The sequence below is a fragment of the Arachis hypogaea genome, chromosome 9 (genome assembly GCF_003086295.3).
Source record: "Arachis hypogaea cultivar Tifrunner chromosome 9, arahy.Tifrunner.gnm2.J5K5, whole genome shotgun sequence".
Taxonomy (NCBI): Eukaryota; Viridiplantae; Streptophyta; class Magnoliopsida; order Fabales; family Fabaceae; genus Arachis; species Arachis hypogaea.
This window is the reverse complement of record NC_092044.1, coordinates 57,786,430-57,802,235: the sequence shown is the minus strand read 5'-3', so window position 1 is coordinate 57,802,235 and position 15,806 is coordinate 57,786,430. Positions and strand designations below refer to the sequence as shown.

The 15,806-nt window shown below is 37.2% G+C and overlaps 1 non-coding gene across 1 annotated transcript; it reads right to left on the bottom strand.

Moving 5' to 3' along the window:
- Positions 1–10,305: 10,305 nt before the first annotated feature.
- On the bottom strand, positions 10,306–10,411 carry LOC112713411 (small nucleolar RNA R71). The gene has a single exon (XR_003158384.1). It is a non-coding gene; the product is annotated as a small nucleolar RNA R71 (small nucleolar RNA).
- Positions 10,412–15,806: the final 5,395 nt, after the last annotated feature.

The window sequence follows — 15,806 nt, the reverse complement described above, 5'->3', positions numbered from 1 at the left end:
ATAATCCAATGTCAACTCTGGCAAAATTAAGAATATGGAAGAGTAAATGAAAAGTAAATAACAAACTATGATGACTAGACCGGAGGTAAACTCTTCTCAAAAGCTAAAGCCAAGAATCTTCAAAATCCTAATTTTATGAATGTTCAAGAGGAAAACCAAGGGGAGAGTAAAATCAGATATAAAAACTTGAAATTGTGCGGAATGAATTGTTGTTTTGTCTCTACATGTTCCCTGGCTCTAACATATGTTTCTGGGCCAAAAACTGGGTTGAAATGCGGCCCAGAATCTGTGCCAGCGACTTTTATAATTTTGTAGATCGCACACGTCACGCGGCCGCGTCATCCATGCGTTCGCGTCACTCTGCGTTTCTCGTACCACGCGTGCGCGTCCTCCACGCATTCACGTCGTTCGTGCAGCTTCCAATCCGCGCGGTCACATCAGGCACGCAGGCGCGTCACTGAGATTTCTTCCATTTCACGCGGTCGCGTGAGCCATGCGACCGCGTGACTCTTCGCTAGTCATCTCCTCAATTCCTTGTGTTCCTTCCATTTTTTTGCATGCTTCCTCTTCATTCCTTACGCCATTCCTACCGTATGAAGCCTGAAACACTTAACACACAGATCACGGCATCGAATGGTACGAAGGAAGATAAAAATATACAACTAAAAGGTCTTTAGGAAGCAAGTTATTGATCATAGAATATTTTTAGGAAGGAATTGTAAATACATGCAAATCATATGAATAAGTGGGTGAAGACTGGATAAAATCACACAATTAAACACAATATGAATCATAAAATAGCGGTTTATAAATGACTAGGATAGAAAGCCTATATTCTCAATATTTGCCATGAGTGTCTCTTTATATTACTTTCTTTCTTTAATTGCTTACTTGATTTACTTTTCTTGCCATCTACTTTCTTGCCCTTTATTTTCTTGCACCTTTATCAATCAAACCCCTTGTTCCTTCATAGCCAATAATTGACCACTTCATTGCGATTCCTTGTGAGATGATCCGAGGTTTGAATACTTCGGTAAATTTTCATTTAGGATTTGTACGTGTGACAAAATCAATTTAAATTTGATGTGAGAGTTGTTTGTTGGTTTGGAACTATACTTACAACAAAGTTCTTGTTTCTATTGGGAGAAAATATAGACCAACAATAAACCTTGCAATCAAATTTATGGCGCTGTTGCCAGGAAATTGCAATGGTGCTATGTTATTGGCTATTGTATATATTCTGAATAGCTTGATTTTTGGTTTGTTTGTTAGTTTTTGCTAGTTGTAGGATTTTGTTCTCTTTGTTCCTTATTAGTATTTGTTTTTATTTTCTCTTATCACTATGAATTCTCATTCCTTTGGCTATGAGTGTGGTTCTAACTATGTTGTTGGAAATAGAAATTACAACGAGGATGTGCATCAAAGATTTGGGAAACAAAGGTGGGAGGGGCCCCAAGCATTTGATGAACCTAAATGGCAATAACCTCCACCAATGTGCTATGGACAAGAGCCATTTCAAGATGCATACCAATCTAATGTGTGTGATGACCCTCATTGTGGTTATCAACCACAATCATCATATGCATATGAACTCCCTCCTTAATATAGCCCTCCACCATACTCACAAGCCTCATACCACCATTCACCTCCATATGATCCTAACCCATATCTACCGTACCAACCACCATATGAACCATACTTAGAGTCACCAACATTCTAACACCAATACTCCCATAAACCACGAATTTCATACACACCACCTCAAGACTTTCACCAATATGAACCACCTTCTGACTACAATGCCTTTCCCTTTCCCTTGGAGGTCTGGAATGCTTGGTTTGGTGCAAAAACATAGAAAAATTTTGAAAAATAGAGCACCAACCCACGCGTACAGGTCACCCACGCGTACGCGTGGATCTAAGTTTTTTGACCATTCACACGCACGCGTCACCCACGCGTGCGCATGCATCCAGAAGTTTCACCCCTCCATACATTTACCTGAGAGTTATGCGAGTGGCGTGCTGGATTTGTGCCCTTAGCACAAAACCAACCCACGCGTACGCGTGAACCACGCGTACGCGTCGACTCTCCAAATAACACATCACGTGTACGCGTGACCCACGCATACACGTCGCTTCCATTTCACGCATCCACATTTAGGCGTCGCCTGACACGCATGCGTGGATTAGGGGTGGCAAACGGGCCTAAACTCGCCATGCCGGCCCGGGTAACCCGCCAAAAAAGGCGGGCTGGGCTGGAAAATCGGGACCACCAAATAGCAAAAGCCCGCCTAACCCGCACCGCTTAAACCGCGGGCTTTGGCGGGCTTTGGCGGGGCGGGGCGGGCTTCCCCGTCGGGCTAAGGTTTTTTTTAGTGAGGGAATATTTTTGCAATTTTTTGCCAAAACCTAACTTCCCCCAACCTAACTTACAAGAGTATGAAGATAAAAATTGAGTGTTTTGAATTATGTTTATGTTATTTTGGTGACAATATTTATAATTATGTTTTGGATTTTGTTTATTTTGCTTTGGAGAGAATATTTATACTTATATTTTGAATGAAAATTTGGTTTATAATTATATTTATTAGATATTTATAATTACAAAGACTTTAATGTTTGTGAATATAAAAAATATAATTTTTTATGCCATTAGAAATTATAAATTTATTAATATGGATGTGAAATTATATATATTACTTAGTAGTTAATAATAAAAAAAAGAGGAGCTTTGGCGGGCTTAGCCCGCCAGCCCGCCAGCCCGCAGTTAGGCGGGGCGGGCTAGGATTCTAGGACCGCCTCACTAGGTAAGGCGGGGCGGGCCAGCCCGCCAAAGGGCGGGCTTCTGGCGGGGCGGGGCGGGCTTCCCCGCTTGCCACCCCTAGCGTGGATTACCCTGTCTCACCACCTTCTTTTCCTCTCTTCTTTCCATTTATTTCCTTTTTCTTTCTCCTCTTTTTTTCTTCCCCCCTTCAACCATCATCCAACACTACCAAACATTATTTAACACCATTTCTTTTAGCCAGTTATTTAGTTAGTTTAATTTTTGTTTAATTTTCTGTTTTTCATTATATGTGTTGGATAATTAATCCTGTTTACCATTTCTTGCTGCTGATTATTTAGGAGATGTTATTTTTACTTCATTGTTGGAATTTTCTGTTGAGGTTATGTTTTGTTACTTGGTTTTAAACTTTTCATGCTCAATGTTTTGGACTACCAAGTGCATATGACATTGCCTTTAAGCTTCTAAATCTTTTGAATTGCACGTTTTAGCCACCATGCATTCATCATCCATTATTAGGCAATTATACATTATCAATGAATTTTTTTTAGGATGCTTGTTTATGATTGAACATCACCTATTTCATGACTTGAAATTCTAGAATTGTGAAATTGGATCGAAAGCTTACCTAGTGACATATTTTTGAGCTTTCTAAGCTTTGTGGACCATGCTTGCTATGTGAGTGATTTTCACTTCTATCTTCTTTTCCTTAAGTTTCATATCACCTATGTCTTCCACCTCTATATCACTTAGATGTTTCAACAACTTCAATATGTGTCATTGTTTGATGTGTAGGTTTCATATACCATTTTGCTCGCTAAGTTTACTAGCATATCAATCAATGCGCATGCATTATCTAATTTCACAATTGCTTGATTAATTGCTTGGATGCTTTCATGCTTCTTCAATACTTGTTTGTATGTTGACTTACAAGTCTTCTTAAAGTATTTCAAGCACACTAGAATGAGTGAGTGTATGCCTTCTTTTGCATAATTGTGACATGGCTCTTAAATACTAGGATGTGAGTTCTAAACTGCATGCAATTTAGGACCCCCACACCTATTTTTCATTAATCTCACACTAATTCACTCACTAAATTCTAGTGATTTACCTCATTCCAACAATCCATGCTTCCTTGCTTGTGTATTTACTTGTCATATTATCTCCTGTTTTCTATTCTCAGCATAAGCCATCATAAGCAAAAATGGAAGCGGAAGAAGGACATGTAGCAACTAGTTGACCTACCAGTTGAAGGTAGCAACCCGGAGAGTCTCCGTACCCCCTTACTCATCTTCGAGTGCACCGAGAACGGTGCAAACTTTTAAGTATGGGGAGGTCGTCCGACCGCTTGGCATTTTTGGGTGACAAGTTTCTAATCCCAACACTTTTGCATTTCATTTTTAGGTCTTTTAGGATTTTTAGTTGCATTTTCCTATTTTGCAAATATATATATATATAATAAGCTTAGTCAAAATAATGAAAATTTTCAAAAATTTTATCTATAGGGCACCCTAATGGATTGAAAAAAAAAACTTTTTTTAGAACTTGCTTGAATTATACTTATATTGTGGACCATGTCTTCGAGCTAAGAACACAAGCATGTGATATTTGAGCCTAACTATGTGGTTACATCTTATAACCACTGATTTTCATTCTTGTGTGCATTATTCTCTTTCTATGATTGTAATCTTTGATTTATTTAATTTTTTATGTCCATTATTTTGTGTATGAATGAACTTATATGATTGAGGCAATTGTTTTCATTAACTTACCCAAATAGCCTACCTTTTATCTTCCATTGTTAGCCAATCTTGAGCCTATGTTTAACCCATTCGTTCTTAATTTTAGCACATTACAAGTCTAAAGTGAAAAATAACAAATGTCCTTAATTTGAATCTTTGATTAGCTTAAACTAGTGAGAGTGTTTATCATTCAAGTTTGGGAGAATTGGGAACATTGGGTTGCGATAAAAGGGTGTTTTTATATTTTTGTCAAAAAAATTTGGGAATTAGGTACATACTCATGTGTTAATTAAAGGCAAAGCCATATGCATTGATACCTTTGTATATACTTTATTGCAAAAATAAAATATATATATATACCAAAAAGGAAAAAAAAGTAATAAAAAAGAAAAGCAATAAAAAAGGGACAAAATGCCACGAAGTGAAGTTTAATAAAATCAATGCATATGTGTTGTGATAAAAAAAGATAATGCATGAGTGTCTGAAAAAGTGAAGAATGAGTAGTTAGGTTAGCTTTGAAATTGTATAGGTTGTTATATAGGTTAGGTGAGAAGTTTAAGCTTATCAAAGATTCAAATTTCTAGTCCACTTGACTATATACAACCCTACATTGACCTTAGCCCCATTACAACCTATGGGAAAGGCCTCATGATATTTGTATGCATGCATGAAATAATTGTTGATTGTTAGATGAAAAACTAATCTTGGAAAGCATGATTACGAGAGAATTGAGTGAATCAACCCTACACACTTGAGTGACTAGAGCGGATACACATCCGGTGAGGGTTCGATTGCTCAATTACATGTTTCCACCTATGATCATCTTCTCTTGCAAGTTTGTAAAATCTTTCAATAATTCAATTCAATTGTGGGACTGATTTGATTGCCATGGCTTTAGCCCTTCTTCTTATATTTGCATTCTTGAGAGTTGATTTATTTTGACCAAGCAATTGCATTCATATAGATAAAATGCATTCATGTAGATAGATTGCATATAGATAGCTTGCATTGAATAAATTTTGATACCATTTGCTTCTTTCTTGATTTTAGCATGAGGACATGCTTGGTTTAAGTGTGGGAAGGTCTAATAAACCCCAATTTTATGGTTTAACTTGTGTTTATTTTGGGAGATTTTATCACCTTTTCCCACATTTATTCAATGAATTATCATGGTTTTGTAATTTTCCCTTAATTTGTGCTTAAATGTGAAAACATGCTTTTTAAGCCCTTAAATTGATAATTTTTATTTACCTTTGATTCCACTAGATGCCTTGATGTGTTTGTTGAGTGAGTTCAGGTTGAAAAGGCTAGGAATGGATCAAAAGAGTGAAGAAAAAAGCATGCAAAGTGAAAAACTCATGGAAAATAAAGGATTTGGAGTGCACCAGCGTGGAAGATGACGTCGTATGGCGACGCGTACGTGTGTACTACGCGTACGTGTGGTTAGCAAATTGTCAAGCGACGGGTACGCGTAACCCGCGCTTACGCGTCGATGCTCGCACTTGACCTAATTAAAGTGAAAATGCTAGGGGCAATTTCTGAGCTTTCCAGGCCCAAATCCAATTGATTCCAGAGGCTATTTCATGCAGAATTGAAGATTGGACAAAGTGGGAAGCACTTAGTTGTAGGATTGGCATCATGTAGGTTAGTTTCTAGAGAAGGCTCCCTCTTCTCTCTAGAATTAGGGTTCTTAGGGTTATTCTCATCATAGATCTAGGTCCAATTTCATGATTTTCATCTTGCTTCTTCTACAATTTCTTGTTTCTACACTTTAATTCTCTTGACTAGTTCCCCTTTTGTTATTGTGTGTGTTTGTGTCTATATATATATATATATATACCTTGTTTATGTTGTATCTTTAATCTCTTTTCTCACCTTTATGCTTTAGTTATTGTGTGTGAACGCTTTGCGCTTTTGTGTCTCTATTTTCTACGTCTTTGAGCTTTTATTCCTACATCGGGCTTCTAGTGTATTATATTCCTTGATTTTATATTATGATATGAGCTTTAAAACTATCATGACGCTTTGTTGTCCTTTGCTTTATGGCTAGATCTAAGGCTTAGGATGACAGGGTGTTACAAAATAATCAACATTAAGGTGATCAGTTTTAATATATCAAGTTTAAGTATTCATATTTCCGAAATGAATACTTATAGACAGTCCTAAAAAATATATCATAGAGATATTCTAATAGCATGAACCACATAAGCCAAGTACCAGGGAAGTATAGTCAGTCTAATTCCCAGGCTCTACTAAGGATGAACTTCTCTGATACCAAATTATAATGACCTAACTCTTAACATGTCATGACAAATGCCAATCGCTAGGCATTTTCATTCGGTCAACTTATTGTACTATAGACTCTGTATTACGTAGATACATATGAGCCTATCGCGTTATCGAAATCGCATAAGTTAGCTAAATTAAGATCTTTGTAATTGAGATATAGAACATAGATAAATAGGAATTTACATTCATATAGTACAATATATACAATAAAAGCAGATATCCTACATAAGTGCCTCAGAAGCTCAATTTGTACAACAATAGAGAAAATACAAGTCATAGCATTTACTTAGACCTAGATACATATGTTCTAGGAGTTGGCCCACACAAGATCCCAACTTTGGACCTCAGGCTAGCTTAGAGATAGTAAAAGCCCAACTCCGTAGAAAACAATAAAAAGAAAGAAAAATATATAAGAACTGCGTTCATCAGTCGGTGTCATCAAAAAGAGATATTTGTCGACTAGAACCTCATAAATGGCCGTTGGGTAAAGCCCACGTCTCTCCTCCTTCTCCAGCTACACAATCCTCAAAAGAAATGGACATTAGATTTGTCACCATTATGATGCATGTCTATCTCTATCGTAGGCGATGAGTGCATCGCATGCATGGTGCGGACGTATCTCATGCGTACACATGCATAATGTGTACGCATCCCTGCAGCTTTGCCAATTCTTCATTTCTTCATAAAATATCAACTTTTGAATGTTTTTCTTCCATTATTTCAAGTCATCCTTGCCTCCTAAATGATGCGTGAGCATCTTATACCCTTTTTCTAATTGTTTCTATGTTGTTTTTAGTTAAATTTTATTAAGTTTTACTATATCTTAGTGAAAAAATCATTTTTGGATGCTACTTTGAGTTTTTGTAGTATTTTTATGATTTTAGGTGAATTACGGGCGAATTTGGCATAGTCTTGTGCAAAGACGAAAAAGGATAGCATATGTTGTCAACCCTGACCTCCTTGCATTCCAACGAGCATAACTTGAGCTACAAAGATCCAATTGACGTTGTCTTAACGGCGTTAGAACGCTAACTTTCAAAGCTTTCCAACAATATATAATAGTGCACATTATTTATCTAGAATCATTGCCAAATTAGGCGCTAAGTGTCAAGCCTGGCATTTAGCGCCCAAGAAGGAGAAACTCCAGCGCTGAACGCCCAAAACTGGTGTTCAACGCCAGCCAGGGAGCAAAGGATCAGAAGCACCCCTCCCCTATGTGCGTTCAACCGAAGCATTCACCAAGTGGGACCAAAGTGGATTTAGCAATTGTTAGGCTTATCTTATCTTACCTTTGTAATTTTAAATTTAAAATAATATTTTTTAGGTTTAGCATTTACTATTTAAAGAGGATATCCCTTAGGTTAGACATTCAGATCTTCTTCTTTACTTTTAATTATGTTTTTTCTGTAAGTCATGAGCAATTAAACCTCCTGGTTAAGGTTATGAGCTTTGTTTATTTCTAAGGATTAATATAATTACTTTTCAATTTAATATATGTTTAATTCAATTCTAAGGTGTGCTTTTGTTCTTAATCTAAATGAAACTGGGTGGAACGAAAGTTGACCCTTTTTTCTACATGGGTTCTGGTGAGTCTCGAAAGGGTTAACCAGAACCGAAGCTTGAGAATACACCTCCTAGACGGCTATCCACAACTCGTTGGGGACATGGCAACATCTGTTCAACTGGGATCTGGAGTGATTAGGGCCTTTGTGGTATAAACAAGAATGCTGCGCTTCACCCGCGTTCAAATTGAATGACCACTGATCCTGGCATTTGATGAGAATCAGAGGAGACTAAATTGCTAAGGAATTAGGGTTTAATCATTTACAGATTGCCATAGAATTAATCAATCATTGTTAAAATAGTTAGCAAGAAGTATTAATCCAGAAAGATAAACATCTCTAAGACCTTAACTGTTTTCTTTATATTGATTTTATACCAATCTTTACTTGCTTTTCTTATTCCATTGATTTATGCGTTTATACCAACAACTCTCTATTACTATTTTCCTGACTAAGTCCAACAAGATAGCTATTGCTTGCTCAATCTGACAGTCCTCGTAGGATAGACCCTCACTCACCTGAGGTATTACTTGGACAACCCAGGGCACTTGCCGGTGAGGTTGTGCGAGTTCTAATTTTGTGCACTAAGATTTTGGCATCGTTGCTGGGGATTGTTCATGATTGACAACTACAGGTTGTCTTGTTACTGAGATTAGATACTTTTTTCAGTTCTGACCATTTATTTTCTTTTGAGTTTATGAGTTTAAGTTTTACTCATTTCTTTATTTTTTTGAAAACTTTTATTATTGATTTTCCCTTATTTTCAAATTTTAAGTTTGGTGTCTTTTTAGTGTTTTTCTTTTCTTTCTAAATTTTGAATAAAATAAAATAAAATAAAATATCTTTTTAATTTTCGGAAATTTTTGCATCCTTTTCTTATCTTGGTTTAAAATTTTATGTGTGGTGTCCCGTTAGTAATCTTTTTGTTTAATTTAATTATTCTTTGATCATATCTTGTTTATCTCTCTTGATCTTGGATCTTTATCTTATCTTTTTCCGTGGTTTTCAAAATTTGTTTATCTTATCTTATCTTTATTTTAAATTCAAATTTTAAGTTTGGTGTTTCTTTAATTTTTTTTCTTTAATTTTGAAATTCAAAATCTTTATTTGACATTTTCTTTCTAATTTTCAAAAATTTTTAAAATCAAATCCTCCATCTTTATTTTCAAATCTTTGCCTTATCTCATTTTAATTTTTAAGTTTGGTATTTCTTTAATTCTTATTTTCTTTCATTTTTTGAAAAACCTTTGAACTTCTTTCTTTTTCTTTATTTTATAAAAATCTTTAAATTAAATCCCCCATCTTTATTTCTGATTCTTTTTATTGCTTACTTTATCTTATTTGATCTCTTTATTAGAGTTTCTCATAGGGAGTCCTTTATGCTCTAACATAGAGACCCCCCACCTTTCCTTTTCAAGGATAAGAAAACCCTTTTTGATCATGACCCTGAACCAGAGAGGACCTTGAAGCAGTGTTTGCAATAAACTCAAGCTTGCAAAGCTGGAGGGAATCTCACGGAATCTTTTGAGAAGGAAGCTAAAGAGACATGTATGGCTACCAATAATCCAAACGCCAGAGGAGACACAAAGAAGGTGCTTGGCTCTTACACTACACCCACATCCGACTTCTATGGGCGCAGTATATCCTTACTTGCTATTGGTGCCAACAATTTCGAGCTCAAGCCTCAACTGGTCACTTTGGTGTAACAGAATTGTCAATTTCATGGACTCCTGCAGGAGGATCGCAAAAAGTTCATATCTGATTTCCTGTCGATTTGTAATACTGTTAAGACAAATAGAGTGATCCAAGAGGTTCATAAGCTCATGCTCTTTCCTTTTACTGTAAAAGACAGAGCAAAGCTATGGCTGGACACATGGGAAAAGGTGGTCAATGGATTTCTGACCAAGTTTTCCCAATACCAGAAGCTGAGTAAGCTTAGAGTAAAAGTCTAGAGCTTCAGACAGAAAGAGGGAGAATCCCTCTATGAAGTCTGGGAGAGGTTAATGCACGAGCATCTTATACCCTTTTTCATAGCATTTTCATAGTATTTTTAGTTTGATTTTATAAATTCTTACTATGTTTTAGTGCTAAATTTATCTTTGGATTCTACTTTTAGTTTTTGTGTTATTCCTATGATTTTAAGTGATTTTTAGGCGAATTTGGCGGAATCTTGTTTAGAGATAAAGAAAGGATAGCAGATGTTGTCAAATCCTGACCTCCGAGCATTCCAACAAATATATTTTGAGCTATAGAGGTCTAATTGACGCGATCTCAATGGTGTTAAAAAGCTAACGTCCAGAGTCTTCCAGCAATTTATAATAGTCTTTACTTTTCTTCTATAATGACGGCCAGAACTGGTGTTAAACGCCAAGCTTGGGCATTTAACACCCAAGAAGGAACAGCCCCCTAAGTTAAACGCCTAAAACTAGCATTCAACGCCATCCAGGGAGCAGGGACTAGCGTTCAACGCCCATAATCCAAGTTGAATGTGAGGCATCAGCCCAAACACTCACCAAGTGGGCCCCAAAGTGGATTTTAGCACTCCTTAGCTTATCTTATCTTTTCCTTGTAACTTTTAAATTTAAATTAACATCTTTTAGGTTTAGTCTTAGAGGTTTTTACTATAAATAATGGACCTCCTTCTTCCTAATGATCACACCTCCCAGGAGGGGAGACGCATTACTTCAGATATTCTTTTACTTTATTTTGTTTTCTCTGTAAAGTATGAGTGACTAAACCTCGTAGTTAAGGTTAGGAGCTCTATTTTTTTCTATGAATTAATATTATTACTCTTCTATGTTAATTAATGTTTGATTCAATTCTAAGGTGTTGTTTAAGTTCTTAATCTTATGAATTTGTGGTGGAACGACAGTATGACCCCTTATTCTACATGAGCACTTGTGATTCTCCACAAAGCTGATGCACGAAAACTTATCTCTCAACAAATTTTCTTTCGGCAAGTATACCAAATTGTCGTCAAGTAAAAACTCACAATAGAGTGAGGTCGAATCCCACAGAGATTGATTGGTCGAGCAACTTTAATTAGAGGAATGTTCTAGTTGAGCTAAGCAGAAATTGAGTTAAGAATTACAGAAAATTAAATGGCGAGAAAGTAAATTGTAGAAAGTAAATTACAAAATCTTAAATGGGGATTTAGGGAGATGAACATAAAAATAAATGGCAGAAAGTAAAGAGAATGGGTAAGATCAGAAATGGGGGATTCATTGGGCTTGGAGATGTTGCATTCTCTAAATCAAGTTCATTCTTATCTCTTCCTCAATCAATGCATTCATTGATCTCCTTGGCAATCTTAGGTGATTGGTTCCCAATTCCTTGGCAACCCAATCTCTCTAAGCTTGAACAATTGCCCAATTCCTTGATTTAATTACTCATGGGAAGAGATAAAGTATGGTGACTGATCATACCACATGTATTTCCAAATCAAAGTGTTGGGAGGATTATATGTCACTATATCCGTCCAAACCCCAATTTGGTCCAACATGAGAAAGCATTTCTAGCATGATCTCCTCATCCTTTTTTCAAGGCTCAGAGGAGATCCAATTATGGAGAGTTTCTTTTCCAAGACAACTAACCAATTGATTTAAGATCGTAAGCTTTTTAGTAAATCAAGAGAAAAGAAAGAAGAAGAAGAATGAAAACTATAATTGATCCATCAAATTACAACAGAGCTCCCTTACCCAATGAAAAGGGGTTTAGTTGTTCATAGCTCTGGAAATGGAAGATGACAGAGAAGAGTACATTCTAAGTAAACTAAAAATTACAGGAAAAGTAAATATACAGAGTGTAGTTCTCTAAAATGCCCAAGCTTCTTTCTAGTTCAAAACTACTCCTATATATACCACTCTTCTTGATCTTCTAGTCAGCTCTTCAAGTCTTGGATATGGGCCTTTGATCTTGAGTTGAAGCAGTTACAATCTTCAGTGGGCTCAGCTTTGCATGCAGAAAAAGTGCGAGTCAAGCATGGGTGGATGTTAGTTAGGACGTTAGTGGTGTTAACGTTAAGTGAAAATGTGGGTTCGAGAACATTAGTGATGATAACCTTTTTCACTAACGCTCCAAACCAAATTGATCCACGTTAACTTCAACGTTAGTGGCACTAACATGACCACTAACATTGCCTCTTAGTCCTTCGCAGACGTTATTGGCATTCACCTTTACCAATAACATTGCTTCTCAGTCTTTCACAAACGTTATTGGCATTCACCTTTACCAATAACGTTGCTCTTTGCTTCTCTTCCCCATGTTAGTGATCCACGTTAGTGTAACTAACGTGGCCCTTAATATGGGCATGCCCAAGCTCCGAGAGCGTTAGTGACACTTACCTTTGTCACTAACGCTTCAAACGCCCCTTCTTCCCACGTTAGTGCCTCACGTTAATGGTATTAGCATGACCACTAACGTGGTGGTACTTGCCATCTCCAACGTTAGTGACAAAGGTGAATGTCACTAACGTTGGCCTATCATTCCTTGCTCCACATTACCCTTCACGTTAGTAGTCTTAACATGACCACTAACGTAGGCAATATTAGCTTAGTCCAACGTTAGTGACAAAGGTGAGTGTCACTAACATTGGTAATTTCTTCCTCCTTCCACGTTAGAGTTCATGTTAATTAGATTAACGTGACTCTTAACGTGGCTAAGTGTGGCCTTTTGGAACGTTAGTGCTGTTCACCTTTACCACTAACGTTGGAGCACCCCTTTCATTTCCACGTTAGCTCCCACGTTAATACAACTAACATGGCAACTAACGTGGGCTATGATGGCTTTCGAAGGCGTTATTGGCAATCACTTTTTCCATTAACGCTACAAACTTACTCCCATTCCATGTTAGTGGTCACGTTAGTTAGACTAACGTGGCTGCTAACATGGCTCTTCCTTGCTTCCTTTGTCCTGAAATCAAGCAAATAAAGTGCATCAAAGCTTGGTTCTTAATCATGAGACCATGCATCATCCATTTTATCATTCAATTCATGCAAAATTCTCATGAAATCATGTAAAGTTCACAATGTTTGCTTGAATCAAGGTGTAAGTGTATATTTACCCAAAACTTGCTTATTTACTAAGAAAATGCATGAAACTACCCTAAAATAGTAAAGAAAAGGTCAGTGAAACTGGCCAAGATGTCCTGGCATCACAACACCAAACATAAAGCTTGCTTGTCCCTAAGCAAGTACTGAAGCATAAGAATGATGAATGAACGAACAAGAGAAACAAGTTCTTATTATAGAAGTCAAGTCCTTGGCTTATGGGGTTTCATGCATAGCAACTTAGGTTCATTCCTTTACTGGTTTTCAGGTCCTTATCATGCTCTTGAATACTTTCTTGATTGCATCCTATGAGATCCTTATTCATTGATCCCCCCCTTCCTTTCCAGGGTTTATTGTCCTCTTAGGCTAAATGCTCTGTGAGGGGGCGACTCTTTAAGATAAGCTTTCAGCCAACACTCCCGAACCAGTTGGTTTAAGGTGCTAGGTGTTGAGATACCCCTAAGGACCTACTCCCTCTAGTCTCTCTCCCCCATACATGCAAACCACAGGCATATGGTTTGTTACTTTCTTTCTTGAGACCTTGGTGTCCAGCACCTCTTTGGGTTACTAAATGCTCTGTAGCAAAGGTTGCTCTTGATAGTGGACTTTCAGCTGATAATCCCGGGTTAGTTAACCTAAGTTACCAAGTGATAAGGCACCCCTGAGAGCTTATTCATCCAAGCATATCCCTTGCACAAGAGTACCATAGACACATGCCTCAAGCTTCAAACCCTTGGTGCCTAGCCTGATTTCTTATTAATTTTCTTTCTTTTTCAAACTCTCATTGTTCTTTTTCTTCTTCTTATTAGGATCTTGTTGTTTGGCTAATCTCATAGGATGTATTTCAAGCATGTGATTTAGAGCATATAGTTGCCTATATACCTTGTTGGTGAACCAATTCAGCTAATCAATTACCATACCACAAACATTGAGAACTTACTTCACAAGATAAACCCCACTCTTATTTTTTTCATAACATTTTCTTTTATTTGACTTAAAGGACAAGCATACATGTAAGCAAGATGAAAATGAAAGCCAGGGACTTAGACCAGCAACCCTGATATGTGAATAAAGAGGAACAAGCAGAATATGAATGTCCCTGAGAAAAATATTTAATCATGCTTTCAATTAAAGTACTACAACTCAGAGACAGTTAAATACAATACAACCTCTTGATGTCTTCCTGTTTCTTCCTTGTCATCATCATCCTAGCTTTTGCATCCTTATTTGTCTCCTTGGATGATGGTGTATGATTATTCCAATAGATTGATTGAATTTCTGTAAAACTATTGGAAGTTGCTCGTTCCCCAAGCACTTGAAAAACAGTTAGCATGCATGTACGCTTGTGAATTTCTAAACTTAATTTGGTGTGTGAACACCAAACTTAGTTCCTTGCCTAATGCAACAAATTGAATACATGCAGAAACCTCATGTGCTTTTATTAAGAAAACAACTATGAACTAGAAAAGCAAATTATGAACTAGAAATTAAACATCTGTCAAGTAGTTTCTCTGATTGTTAGAGCAAATGCTTTATCATTGAAGGGTTGCAATGCAATCTTCAGATGGAGTCTTTGGTGGAACACCAAACTTAGAGTTCCACATTCACCCTTGGATTGTTTTGGTGTGCAACACCAAACTTAGCTCCTCACAATACAGAGAACTCTACTTGAATCTTTTATTGAGATAATAATGAAAAGAAAACTACCTCAGGTTGGGTTGCCTCCCAACAAAGCGCTTTTTTAGCGTCGCTAGCTCGACGGTTGCTTCTTTAGTTGAGATTATACTTTTATTTGGGGCCTTCCCCCATGTTGCCTAAGTAGTGCTTGAGTCTTTGCCCATTCACAGTGAATGTCCTCCTTGAGCTTTCTTCCATGATTTCTATGTGTCCATAAGGTGAGATTTTTGTGACAAGAAATGGTCCTGACCACCTTGATTTGAGTTTTCCAGGGAAGAGTCTCAGTTTGGAGTTGTAGAGGAGTACACGTTATCCTTCTTCGAAACTTCTTAGTGCCAGGTTGAGATCATGTTTCCTTTTTGCTTTTTCCTTATAGATCTTGGTGCTTTCATAGGCTTGAGACCTAAACTCTTCCAGTTCTTGTAGCTGCAAGACCCTTTTTTCACCAGCAGCAATGCTGTCGAGGTTTAGTATCTTGAGAGCCCAAAAGGCTTTGTGCTCCAGATCTAATGGTAAGTGACAAGCCTTTCCATACACCAGTTGATATGGGGACATCCCAATTGGTGTTTTGAAGGTTGTCCTATACGCCCAAAGAGCATCGTCCAACTTTTTTGACCAGTCCTTTCTTGATGCCCCCACAGTCTTTTCCAAGATCCTTTTTAACGGTTTGCCCACTTGTTTGGGGATGATAAGGTGTGGCAACCTTA